The sequence below is a fragment of the Nyctereutes procyonoides genome, unplaced genomic scaffold (assembly GCF_905146905.1).
Source record: "Nyctereutes procyonoides isolate TBG_1078 unplaced genomic scaffold, NYPRO_anot_genome, whole genome shotgun sequence".
NCBI classification, from domain to species: Eukaryota; Metazoa; Chordata; class Mammalia; order Carnivora; family Canidae; genus Nyctereutes; species Nyctereutes procyonoides.
The window spans coordinates 32,231,448-32,246,278 of record NW_026575125.1 but is presented as its reverse complement, the minus strand read 5'-3'; the positions used below and the strand labels follow the sequence as shown (position 1 = coordinate 32,246,278).

At 37.8% G+C, this 14,831-nt stretch overlaps 1 protein-coding gene across 2 annotated transcripts in view; it reads right to left on the bottom strand.

Moving 5' to 3' along the window:
• Positions 1-14,831, bottom strand: part of PRRG1 (proline rich and Gla domain 1) — a 148,964-nt gene that overhangs the window by 72,889 nt on the left and 61,244 nt on the right. The gene's annotated exons all lie outside the window — the stretch shown is intronic.

Here is a 14,831-nt window from a genome sequence, read left to right as displayed (position 1 = left end):
CCCTGCATGGAGCCTGCTTCTCCTGCCTATGTCTCTGTCTCTCTTTCTCTGTCTCTCATAAATAAATAAATAAAATCTTTAAAAGAAAAAAAGAAAGAAAACTTCCTTATTAAGGAAATATTTAAAATCTAAGACTGATGCATACATGACTATATTTATTTAAAAATGTGAACTACTTTTTCATAACTTCAATATAAATAGCTCTCACCTATGCCTTCTCTTCAAATAAAAGAATAAAAGTAAATGAGAATGGCTCAAGTAACTACCTAAATTACAGCCTTAAGCAAAATATGTAGTTGTAGAATATACTTCTTAATGTACCGTAGGATACTAAAATTGATGTTTCAATGCCAAAAATCTTTAGTCAAGTGTAATCATGTACAAAAATTTCCTGAAAAACAGCAGACAATAAGGCCTACAAATTAAGAATCACCTTCGAAAAATGTCTACTCCAATTATCTAATCAGTTCTCTCACATGTGTCTGATTTCACTGAAGGAGCCACTATTTAATGTTGCCAATATTTACATTTTTCTTTTAAGTAAACACAATTCTTTTTCTTAAGACCTACTTACTGAATACAGACAATGTACAAGGAGATAATGACAAGAAGTCTAATGCAAAAATGTCCATGGCAGATGCTCTTTGAGGTCAGAAGGCAGGCATAACTCTACTGGGTAGATATATTTGGGGGTGGGAAAGTAACCTGGAGGAGAACCTCTGAAAATTTTTGGGTTGGCCTTTTAAGGATTGTTAGGAGCTGACAGGCAAAGATGGTGAGGAAAGACATCTTAGAAAAACAAAACATTGAGTGAGGGCTTCAAATTGAGTAAAGCAAGGGACATAAATAAGGTACAGTGAGCTTGGTCAGTAGGGTCAGAGTATAAGATTTATTTTTTTTTAAATGTTTTTAATTTTTATTTATTTATGATAGTCACACACAGAGAGAGAGAGAGGCAGAGACATAGGCAGAGGGAGAAACAGGCTCCATGCACCGGGAGCCCGACGCGGGATTCGATCCTGGGTCTCCAGGATCGCGCCCTGGGCCAAAGGCAGGCGCCAAACCGCTGCGCCACCCAGGGATCCCAGAGTATAAGATTTAAAATAGGAGGAGTGGAAAATGAAACTGGAAATGGGGACCAATAGCTATGCCATAGAGGCACTTACTGTTAAAATATTCAAACTATTTGGTAGCATTCAAGATTTTGGACCACTACTTCATTACCTAGAAAAATGTATAAATACAACAGAATTGTGTGTAGGCTGAAGAGAAAACGGAGGGATAAGGGCCAGGTAAAAAAGCCACTTGCAAGAAACCGGATTAAGAAATAATGGGCAGCCTGGGTGGCTTAGTGGTTTAGCACTGCCTTCAGCCTGGGGCATGATCCTGTCAACCGGGGATGGAGTCCCACGTCGGGCTCCCTGCATGGAGCCTGCTTCTTCCTCTGTCTCTGTCTCTCTCTCTCTCATGAATAAATAAATAAAATCTTTAAAAAAAAAAAAGAAAGAATGAGGTCATACATTTGAATGGTGGCAAGAGGATTGGAAAGAAGGGGAAAGATATGGCTATTGGGTGATTTCTTTGGCCACTACACCCACCATGCACCTTATCCCTCAAACCAAATCTTACTGTTCACCATTTCTTTGATGCCTCTCTAATTCTGTACCTAATATTTCCTCTGCCTAGTGAATGAACTCCTATTCCATCTGGATGTGACAGGCTCTAAAAACATCCCCCACATTCTACTACCCACTTCATTAGACAGAGGTTCTATAAACTTCCAGTATTTCAGCATTCCTCAATTACAGCAATTAATTAAACTGTATTATAATTTTTGGTATGCCTACCTAAAGAGGTCCATATATTATTATTATTATTTTGATCCAGTCTGTCTTGGTAAAGAACTTGGTAAGAATAGGATTCAGTAAGTGTGGAATCAATGAAAAGGCAGAATGGGAGGAACTTGAAGACTAAGTGACTAGAAGCTGGGAAACCATGGACTGTGCCTTGAATTATGAAATAGCACCACAAACACGATATATAATTGTGAAATAAATACATTCACAGCAAAGTTTCTAATAAGACAGCACTTAAATATCCTTTCTAGCAAGAGAAACTATCTTTTGAAATGTGTAGAAAACTTCTATCTGTGCTCCCTTTTGGAGTAACATTTTTTGTTCTGAAAGAACAATCTAATTTCCGCTAATAGTTATATAGAAGTGGAGTAGTTAGACACATACTGTTTTTGGGAAGAGGGCATAGCCAGGTACTTTTTGGCTTGGCAAGGCACTAGCACATTGGTATCCAAAGTGTGTACCGAGGGCCCCTGGGTGCTGCAGCAAATTCATGGAGAATGTGCCGATATTTTATATTTCTGAAGGAAATGCATGGATATTCAACATCTGTTGACCACACAAATTACCAACTTAAAGAAGTTAATAGTTTTATTACTACATATTTCTATATTCATTTCCTTTGTGAAGCTGAATTTTCAGCTGTGATTTAAAAATTATGCTGTGTGAAAAATCAATATGGAACAAGAAATGGAGGTGGTAGTATCCAGTCTGATTTCAAGGTTTGAGAAGTTGTGTAGTGCCCGACAGGCACCTATATCCTATGCACAGCTATTTAAGATTGAAATAAAAATATTTCTTTCTTTCAATTTAAGTATATTATATTTTCAAATGGCTACTAAGCTATCAGGATATAAATACTTATTAAGTTATTTGGACCTAATTACTTAATAAATAGAATTATTAGGTACTTCTTTTGGCCTATGGCTGCTATGAAAAAAATCACGGGGACACTTAAGAGTACCATAAACTCAGAAAGTAGGAGACGCCTGCCCACAGGTTCTGCAGAGATGGAATCTTGCCACTGCTCTCCCAAATCTATTTGGCACTTCAAGCTTAAATGGGCTGGGAAGTTCCTTCTCTGAGGAAGGAAATCAAGATCCTTTTGAAGGTTCAAAGTTACAGAAACCTGTCATATGGGTTACTGTAGCCCTCATAAGAGTTATAGGTAGCAAGAAAATACTATGTAGTTCTCCTAGTCACATCACTCAGGTGTAGATTATACTAAGTTAGCTCTTCCTTAATTAGCCACTCTGGTTCTATAAGCTTGCCTGTAGAAGAGACCAAGGGTATAAAAACTGAAACAACAAAGTCAATAAGTAGTTGAAACACTGGGAAATCAGGCCTACTGTATTATGCAGTGGGCAGAGGTAAGGGAAATGCTAAATAGAAAGGTGCCCTTTTCTTTTCCCAGAACTGATGGAAATTACTACCAGCCCAGCTAGGCAACTTATTTAATTACGGTAGTGATTTCTTTAGTGTACTTGGAACTGTTCTGGGTACCAAAATGCCTGCTTTAGGTGCCCTGGTTTTGATATAAGACTATGTACCAGGAACAGTAGCAAGAATATCAAGAGTAACATAATGGGAACTTTGCATAATTAATCCAGCATTCTGTTATCTTTTCTTCAATGCAAGAGTCAAGACCTACTATTCTAGACCTAACGTGCATTCCTACAGTTCTTGAATTACCCATGGGAACAGGGTTGGTCAGGGAAGGAAGAAAGACATTCTTGTATTACCAGGGACTGTGGTTGTTTGAGAAACAAATGTGATCTCATTGGTATCCCAAGGTCAGTGGTGCACATCAGTTCCACATTTAGAAAGTAAGAAAAAGTTGTTAGAGCAAACATCTATGTGAGAAAAGCAAAAACCCTAAGCTTGCTTTCTTCATCTATAAGACTGGAATAATAGCACCAATCTCATAGTTTTAAATGAGGTAATATACATTATGTACTTTACTCAGGGCTTGGCAAAGAATGAATACTCAATAAATAGTAGTGTGACTTGTCATCATCATGGTGGCAGTTATTACATAAAAGGAAAAACGAGATCTGCCAAACTGATAATAAAAATACCCTCAGAAAATACAGAATGAATAAGGATCAGGTTAACTTGCAGTGAGTCTGTGTGCTTAACTCTAGGGATGCCTGGGAGTTTGGTCTCCTTGCCGAAGTTTAGGATGAAATATACTAGCTTTATAAGGTGCTGTATTAAGTCTGAAACTCCCCTGGAGGCACTCTGTACTAGTTTAGATTGTTTATTGAAAATGTATAGATTGATGGTTTGCATCTGACTTAATTGATTATGCAGTCTATTTTCACCTATATGACCAACAGAATATCAAAGATTCTCAGTGAACTTGTGCCTTGGGTCCCCTGGAAACAAGGTTATCTTAGACATATCTCGGTGGTTCATAATTAGAAGACAAAGTGTGTCCTGTGCAACTAAAAATTGCCTTAGCCATTTTTGTCCTGCTGCACCATACCTTTAGCCACTATTAAAGCCTTATGAGAATTTCATAGGTTCTTTTAATTATCTAATGCTGGGGAGCGGCCACAATATACTTTGATGATTAATAAATATTTGGGAGATAAGAGATTTTAAGATTTCAGAAATTCTTTAAAATGTAAATTAAGGGGCAGCCCAGGTGGCTCAGTGGTTCAGCACCACCTTCAGCCCAGGGTGTGATCCTGGAGACACGGGATCGAGTCCCACGTCAGGCTCCCTGCATGGAGCCTGCTTCTCCTTCTGTCTGTGTCTCTGCCTCTCTCTCTCTCATGAATAAATAAATAAAATCTTTTTTTAAAAAAAATAAATAAAATGTAAATTAAGGTATATTTCTGGTCCTTATAAGGATCTGATATTTGTAACAAAATCATAAGGAAGCATCCAATAACTTACATGCTTACTGTTATTAACTTAAAGCTTGATCAAATATTCTGTATTCTGACAGCCTATTATCATTAGAATTTTAACAATAGACCACAAAAAAAGATCTTAGGAAGGCTAGAATAAGAAATGAAAATTATACACGATATATATATATGTGTGTGTGTGTGTGTGTGTGTGTGTGTGTGTATAAAGAGAATCAAGAGTAGGTACAAGAATACTGAATACTGATTCAGTATTCTTTGCATAATTGCTGGATTAATTATGCAAAGATACTGAATAATTGTTTTCATTTTTAGGTTATCTGATAGTTCAGGTAGCTATTCAATATTTTAACTGATCATTACGGATATTAATAGCAACATATCATTTATGCAGAAAATACTCAAATCTCATAAACTTAGAAACAAGAGATGACCAAGGTCTTGAATTACAATTTATCTTACCCTTTACCTACAGGAAGCCCCAGCTCCCTTAGACACATCAAGGATCAACTCATGCACCCCTCATCCACAAGCCTGGCTATGAAACTTGAATGCCTCACTGCACATTACAACTAAAAAGTAGAAGGGGCAGGGGTGGGCTGAATTACATCAACATACTGAGAAAACAAAAAGTGAAAGCTGATTAATCTGAAGGCAAAGGAAAAGAGACAGAAGGCCCTTTGAGGGTTATCTGGAATACGCTTTAAGTTCCCCCTTCCCCCTACTAACAACTCCCAAAGCTGTAGGCATCAGTGATTATGTTTATAATGAAGAACCTGAGTCACGAAGAAAGGACCATATGATGTTCAGGATATTGTTTAGGAAGGAAGTAGATGATATCTGTTTTAGAACTGTTTCCATAAATATACTTTTTAAAAAGTTTTTTTTTTTAAGATTTTATTTATTTTACAGCAAGAAAGTGAGAGCACAAGCATGGGGAGTGGCAGGCAGAGGGAGACGGAGAAGCAGGCTCTCTCACTGATCAGGAAGTCCAAAAGCGGGAAAAGCGAGAAAAGCGGGAAAAGCGGTTGGGTGGCTGCCTTCGGCTTGGGTAGTGATCCCGGGATGCAGGACACGGGCTCCTGCGAAGAGCCTGCTTCTTCGTCTGCCTATGTCTCTGCCTGCCTGCCTCCCTCTCCCTCTCCCTCTCCCTCTCCCTCTCCCTCTCCCTCTCCCTCTCCCTCTCCCTCTCCCTCTCCTCTCCCTCTCTCTCTCTCTCTCTCTCTCTCTCTCTCGTATCACTCATGAATAAATAAATAAATATTTAAAAAAAACAAAAAAATTGTGCAAACTAAAAAGATGCCATTCGGACAATCTTCCTATTTCTTGGTAAGGTGGGAAAAAAATAAAGTATTTCCCAATTGTATTTCACCACTGTAACCTGTATGTAGAACTTAAAGGTTAATTTTTTCATAGGGGGTAGGTTTTATAATTCAGAATTTGTTGTATAGTGGTATTCATGTACCCAACCAAGATGTCACAAATGTACAACTTAGCTAGAATGGCATGTAGTATATATATGTTTTCATGGGAATTAGGGAGCTGAAGCCCATTTGAGAACTCCTATATTTAAAAAATTAATTTGAAATTACAGGACTAAACTAGTGAGAGTGGGTAGTCTCAGGGTTTGAGAGAAGAAATTATTATTAATATCTTTACTATCCTTGAGCTGCTGCTTAAGGACAATGTGGTGGTTATGATCATTACCTAACACTTAAAAAATCTTTGTGCTTCTAGAGGTATGTGACAAAATGCCAGATTGTAACAGGTTTCCAGGAATAAGTGTGGAACAAATGCCAGAAATGGATTTCTGAGAAAACAACAGAGATAATGAAGGTCTATAAAGTCAATATTCTTTAAAAACAAAACAAACATGGGTCTATCAGAGTGAGTCTTACTAACTCAATATGGTTTTCTTTAAAGCCAAATTTAATAACATATTCAGATGTCCCTTGTCCAATGATTTTATGCCTAATAAGAAATAATGAGATACAAAGAAAAAGATATCTAATAGATAATGGAGGTCTAATAGATGGTCTCAAAAAAAAAAAAAAAAAAAGAAGGCCAAATTTTCTTTGAAGGAAATTTTACAATTTATAGCTCCTTCTTATTAAAGACTCTTTCATGAAATGGTAGGTGGCAGCAATCAAGTTACTAGTGAGCATAAGACTTGATTTAAAGATATGACACTCTAATACATGGTATTTATGGATGAGGGGGGTACACCTTACCCACTGGAAATACAGAATTAGCAAATGGTCTAACATATACAAAATTAAGCACACAATCAGGTAGAATCATCAAAACAAAAGAATTCCAAAACTGATTATTTCTCCTGTCATTAGTGCCTCGATCATATCAGCGAGAGTATCATGTGTCTTAGTGTTTATAATTCTTAGAACCATAACAGTTTCATTTTAGTTTATGGACCCTATCTACACTGATTATAGTTCTGTCCCATATGGAAGAATATGGAAATAACTATAACTGATAATGGCCATTTGATGGGGAAAAAAATAGCCAGTTGATGCTGAGTTGCAGAACTCAGCAAATATGAAATATGGTTTTAAATACCTAACTCTATGTTATAGTGAATGCTTTATGACTTGTCAACATAGATAGTATGATATTACCTATGTGATAGTTAGCTGTAATCTAGACTCTAGGAGTAGATAATTGTCCTAATAGAACATGTTCTACAGTTAATCAAAAAGCTACATTCCAGAGGTGGCTATTCAGATAGTATTCAAAGAGAGCACTTGACTACCTTTTTTTCCTGCCACCAAGAGCAGAGCATAACAGGTTTAAGAAATGGAGTCTCTCTGACAAATCTGTGCCTTTGTTAATTAGCACATGGACTTCAGAAATGACTTTTCAGGGCACCTGGGTGGCTCAGTGGTTGAGTGTCTGCTTTTGGCTTATGTCATGATCCCGGGGTCCTGGGATCGAGTCCCGCATCGGGCTTCCTACATGGAGCCTGCTTCTCCCTCTGCCTATGTCTCTGCCTCTCTCTCTTTCTCCTCTCTCTGTCTCTCATGAATAAATATTTTTTTAAAAAAGAAAGAAAAAAAAAAAAAGAACCAGGGCTATACCTTGGTTTCCAGAACAATATCATGCTCTCCTTTAGACTCAAATTACTTCTACGAAAAACATCATAATATGTGAATTATGGATTGTCTCTAAAGATTTACTTTCCTTTATTTTAAATCAGTGGTTCTCAGCCCCAGGGCAATTTTGCACCCCTAGGAAACATATTAGCAATGTTTGGATATGTTTTTGGTTGTCACAACTTGGAAAGGAAGGAACTACTAGCATCTAGTGTGGAGAAGACAATGATGTTGCTAAACATCTTAGAACACACAGGACAGCACCCCCACACACATACAGAGAATTATTCAGTCCAAAACGTTAACTGTCACTCCTAGATACACATATCAAAGAACTGAAGACAGATACTCAAACAAAAACTAGTATAAAAATGTTCACAGCAGCATTACTTATCAAAGGGCGGAAACGACCCAAATGTCCATTAACTGATGAACAGATCATCAAAATGTGGTATATTTATAGTGGAATATTATTCAGCCATAAAAGGGATAAGGTACTAATACTAGTACAACATGGATAAGCCTTAAAAAAATGAAAAAAGCCAGACACAAAAGGTCATATACTGTATTAGTCCCTTGGTATGAAATATCCAGAATAGGTAAATCCATAGAGAAAGGGAGAGGGAGGAATGGAGACCGACTGCCTCATAAGTCTGGGGTCTCCTCTGGAGGTGATGAAAATTTTTGGAAATAGATAGTTGCATAAAATTGTCAACGTACTGTCACTGAGTTGTACACTTTAAAATGGTGAATTCTATGTTATGGGAATTTTGCCTCAAATGAAAAAAATGTCAACGGTGCAAACCTAATTTATGTACCAAAGGTTATTTTCTTTTTTTTTTCTTTTTTTTTTTCCAAAGGTTATTTTCTTGTTAAATAGATAAAAGGCAGAGAGGATTATATCAAAGACAAAAAGCATCAAGCACTATAATGAGGGTTTTTTTTTTTTTTAAATTAGCTTGACCCTTAAAAAGTTACCTCATTTTCCTAGTGGAAAAGACTTGCCAGGAAAAAATAATGGCTGCTGTCAACCCCAAGCAGATTTGTATTACTGTTATAAAATTATGAAGATGAAGGTTTACGATAAATTGGTGACATCATCTAAACTGCAGAGGCATGAATATGCTACTGTAATAAAGAGACTCTGAAATTTAATACAGGCCAGAAAATGAAATAATTAATTGGCTTTAAATGTGTGCCTTTACTTGAACTATAAACCAGGGAGCTGTCTAATAAAATTAGACACTACATTAAGAGACAGTCACTTTACAAGGCTTGTCAGTTTGAATGTTCATTCCCTGTTTGAAAATATAGAGCTGTATGCTCAAAGTTAAAGTTTAGGATTGGCCTCAACTGAGCAGTAGTTCAGCAGTGAATCAAAGAGCTTAGAGATTTACTGTGGTAGCTCTAAACCATCGTTCCTTCCACTAAGTCTTGATAAGTGGGGGAACATGTTTGTGTTTCTCGGGATAAAGGAGCCAAGTATATCCAGGGACTCAAAGAAATTATGCTGGCACAATGTTGCTGTTTTTTTAAAGTACAACAATATTTTCATGGCTACTAGAACATCAAGGACATTTCATTAGGTATTAGAAAACGAAGATGGAAACTCACTTCTCAGATTCAGATCTTAAGAGACCCAGGTTTTCTTCTAGGCTAGGTAACAGATATTTCCAAAGACTAAATACTGGAAGAGGAGAAACAAAATATGCTAAGCTACATTATTTGAATTATTCTCCACAAATAAGACCTGTCTACTTGCCATCATTCATCTATTCCCAATATTGTTTTCTACACAATGAAGCAAAATTAATCATTTTTTAAAAAGATTTTATTTATTCATGAGAGACAGAGAGAGAGAGGCAGAGACATAGGCAGAGGGAGAAGCAGGCTCCAGTCAAGGAGCCTGATGTGGGATTCGATCCTGGCACCCCAGGAGCATGCCCTAAGTCGAAGGCAGACGCTCAAACACTGAACCACCCAGGCGTCCTGCAAAATTAATCCTTGTGAAGATTCATGGCTAAATATTATTCCCATTTTGTAAAACAGGTGTAGGAGCATCTTGTGGATAGCTATTATTGAGACAACACAATAAATTTCCTCCAGGAGCTCTGTTCTTAAGGTAAAGACAGTGAAATTAGCAATCAATAACTATATATTTGGCTAATAAATATCATGAATTGCTGCTCTAGCACTTAGAACATGCAGTGTGTTCTGATATAAAAAAATTCACATGGAAAAGAGGTACAACCTAAAAATCAAATTCTACTCAAACTTTGTAACAAAACAGGGGCACCTGAGTGGCTAAATTGGTTGGGTGACCAACTCTTTCTTGGTTTCAGCTTGGGTCATGATCTCCGGGTTGCGAGATTGAGCCCCGCATTGGGCTCTGTGCTCAGGGGAAAGTCTGCTTGGATTCTCTCTCTTCCTTCTCCCTCTGCCCCTCCCCACCCCACACTCTTCTCACTCACTCTCTAAAATAAATCTTAAAAGAAAAAAAAAAAACATTGTAACAAAACAGTAACTCCCAAAATCTTCAGCAAGAAAAATCCCAAGAAATTGCTTTGTGGAGTATTGAGACTTTTGTCATTTTGTTATGAATATACCAGTTGCTCAGAGGGTGGGGGGATGAAAAGATAGAATAAAGTTGTAATTTCCATCTGAAGGTGATAAATACTCTAGTATTATGTTTATAATATTTTGTGAGCCGATATATATATATATACACATTTATAAAATAACATTCTCTTCTGTGTAAAAATATTAATTTTCCACTAAAATCTTATACATGATTTTATTTCTACATGCTGTTCCTTTTTTTAATAGCATCTCCCCTGTTGTCTCCTACTATACTGGTGTTCCATAACCATAATGCATTCCATTCTTCCTGTTAAGAAAAACCACAAAGACAAAAACCTATCAATCAGTAAGTGGTGTTTTAGACCCCTTACTTTAGGTACCCCGCACTGTGGGGTTGTGTCTCCCACTGCTCAGAAGACATATTTGAGGCATTCCACATCTGATACATGTGTTTTAGCCGTTAACATAAATGGTGATTAACAGTGAGCCAATTCCTTTTGTCCATGGGGGACTGTCCAGTCCCCCATGTTGCAAGAAGTATATGAACATCATTGTAGGTCTTAGAAAGTATTTTCTTCCATACCAATCAAATCAACAGATAGCTCCTAAGCTTTTAATTGACTTTATACACTACTAATGACTTGGGTAATCAGAACATGATCTGTTGGAAGAAAGGAAAAAACTGCATAGGACATAAGGAAACCTAGGTTTGCATTATGGTTCTCCATTTTATAGGCTATGGAATTTATTTATTTTTTTTTTAATTTTTTTTTAAATTTTTTATTTATTTATGATAGTCACACACAGAGAGAGAGGCAGAGACACAGGCAGAGGGAGAAGCAGGCTCCATGCACCAGGAGCCTGATATGGGATTCGATCCCGGGTCTCCAGGACCGGGCCCTGGGCCAAAGGCAGGCGCCAAACCGCTGCGCCACCCAGGGATCCCCCTAGGCTATGGAGTTTAGATAAGAAATTCTCTCATGGGATCCCTGGGTGGCGCAGCGGTTTGGCGCCTGCCTTTGGCCCAGGGCACGATCCTGGAGACCCAGGATCGAATCCCACGTCGGGCTCCCGGTGCATGGAGCCTGCTTCTCCCTCTGCCTGTATCTCTGCCTCTCTCTCTCTCTGTGTGACTATCATAAATAAAATAAAAATTAAAAAAAAAAAAAAGAAATTCTCTCATGAGGGGATCCCTGGGTGGCTCAGCGGTTTGGCACCTGCCTTCGGCCCAGGGGGCGATCCTGGAGTCCTGGGATCGAGTCCTGCGTCAGGCTCCCAGCATGGAGCCTGCTTCTCCTTCTGCCTGTGTCTCTGCCCCTCTATGTCTATCATAAATAAATAAATAAATCTTTAAAAAAAAAAGGAAGAAATTCTCTCATGACCCTCAGTTTTATAATATACAGAATGAAGATAATATCTCTATTTACATCAGAGGGTTCTCTTATAACTCAAATAAGATAATGTATGAGAAAGGTCTAAGTTATGAAGTATTCCACAGATAATCATTGATATCAAAATAATTATATATTTTTATATAAATTGATTTTTATTGGTGTTCAATTTGCCAACATATAGAATAACACCCAGTACTCATCCCATCAAGTGCCCTCCTCAGTGCCCATATAATTATATATTCTTAAAAGTCCTAAATAGAAAGCTGTAGCTCAGAACTCAAATATATGTAGTAAATGAGATTTCAATGATACATAAAATGAACACTGATGGTGGTCTAATAAAAAATTAAATACACGAGTGTGAAAAAAAATACACAAGTGTGTTCTCATCCTCTCACCAACATTTTTAAGACTTGGCTTATAATTTTTTTCATGTCACATAAAAGAATGATTCATCTAATACATATTAATAAATAATTTCTTCATCCAGTATCAAAGAATATACTAAAAGAAATTCACACCAATATTTTTAACTTTTCACTTACACTGCATGGTTTTCCAGCTGTGTTTTGTTTTCATGCCTCCTCATTAATGAGGCTAATGCCATGTCTTTGTGATATTTTCCTCTGCTGTCCCTTTGTATGACACATTGTGCTATGTTTGTGAGAATCTTTGCCAAATCCAGTAAAAACTTCATTGTACGATGCCAGAAGAGAAAAAAATTACTGCATAGTAACATCTTTTTTTCCCTACTAACAGTGATAGCAATTAGCAAGTGAAATCAAGCAAGCTAAGTAAAGCAGAGAGAGTAAAGGATAGAGTCTTTGAGATTCAGGATGTTAAGGATGCTTTTAAAGTGGTCAACACAAAGAGTCAAAATGCTATTATAAGCTTCCATGTGTTTGTAAAGTAGCATTTTTTGGAGTAATTTCCTTTTCACATCTCTGGATTGGAAATATGTCCATCCTCACAGATAACATTACCATGCCCTATCCTGTAACAAGAACTCCGATTATTTGCCTAACCATTTTTTTTTTTTTTAAGATTTATTCATGCATGAGAGACACAGAGAGAGAGGCAGAGGCAGAGACATAGACAGAGGGAGAAGCAGGCTCCCTGTGGGGAGCCCGATGCGGGACTCGATCCCAAGACCCTGGGATCACGACCTGGGCCAAATTGACCATTTAAACAAAGACTTGCTGAAGCACCTTTTAGTATATGTGCGGCCAAAGCGAGCACAGTGAAGCACCTTTTAAAGTAAGCTCCTAATGATCTCCTTGCTAATGACCTGATGATCATTCTGAAAAGGAAGAGAGGAAACAATAAGGAATGTATTGCTCTCCATGCAGCTTCTAGGTGTGGTCATGATGAAATCCAACAATCCAAACATTCTCCAAATCCACCTGAAGCTTGAGTTTAGGTGAGGACCAAGCCACAGAGTGTTGCTCTGGAAACTTCTGTTTACAGTTGATTTGGGGTTAGGACATGGAATGGATTAGTCCCAGAACGTTCACCAGTTGTTTTCAAATTTACTTTTTTTTTTTTTTTTTTAACATTTCTAAACTATCAGGAGATTGGTGTATTTTGTGGATGTTGGGAAAGACCCAGAATCCCTGGGGCTAATCAATACCCAAGGAAATCACTGGAAAAAACAAGCAAAGTTTGACTCAACAAAATTCAGGAAGAAATTTTCCATGATTGATCCATAATCCTTGGTGCTGCCTACCAGGGACCATACTAAGGTGCGGCAAGCAAAGTACCTAGAGCATGAAACATAAAGAGGCAACTCTTTGTCACTTGCACAACCCTAGTCCCAGCCCTGTGGCCTACAGAAACATCTGATCAAATATCTTCATTTTAACTGTTAAAAGACAGAACCAATGGGGGCGCCAGGGTGGCTCAATCAGCTAAGCAGCTGACTCTTGGCTCAGGTCTGATTTCAGGGTCACAGACTGAACCCCACATCAGGCTCTGGACTCAGTACAGAGTCTACTTAGGATTCTCTCTCTCCTTTTCCCTCTGCCCTTCGTCCTGCTTGTACATGGATGCTGTCTCTCTCTCTCAAATCAGTAAAGCTTTTTTTTAAAAAAAGAATGAGTGAGAATAAACTTATTCAATAAGGACAGCAATGAGCAAATTCTACTACTCTCTTCTACATACTTTAGAGTCCTCAACATACTTTTATATATATCATTACATTATGCCAACCATAACTCCCCGAGGCTACAAGTGCAGAGACAAGTGCACTTGAGAGATGGACAAGCAAATGTAGGGGAACTCTAGGATTTGACCAAGGTTGTAGAAGTAGAATTTGAATTCAGGCCTCTGACTATGTCCACTATACTACACTAAGGACCTTCTGAGGTCCTTTATGCATCTGGTTTTACTGTCTATTTTGATTAGGATTATTTATGAAGTCACTGGTGGCTGGTTAATATTAACAACAAAATGACCTTGAATTTGTGTATTGTCTACTGCCCATAAATAGCTTTATGAGAAAGAAAAAAAATCAAAGAAATTCATCCAATGGTTCTTTTTTTTTTAATCTTTTTTTTTAATTTTTATTTATTTATGATAGTCACACAGAATGAGAGAGAGAGGCAGAGACACAGGCAGAGGGAGAAGCAGGCTCCATGCACCGGGAGCCCGACGTGGGATTCGATCCCGGGTCTCCAGGATCGCGCCCTGGGCCAAAGGCAGGCGCTAAACCGCTGCGCCACCCAGGGATCCCTCATCCAATGGTTCTTAATGCCAGGCTTTAACATTTTAGGGAAAATCAAAACAATCTAATAAATCAACCTCACAGATTAATTTTTTTAATAGTGTCATTGGCTGCACAACAGAATCACTTTTTTGTTTGTTTGTTTATGTCATTATCAACAAGGCTTAGAAACCATTGTAAGCACATGGGTAACTGTACTAAGAGTTGTAAAGAAACTGGGATTAGGGTAGGTCTATATATAACAAGTTTGAGCCTTCTCTCCCTGTACTGGGATATGTTCAGAAAAGAGCAGAAGGAAG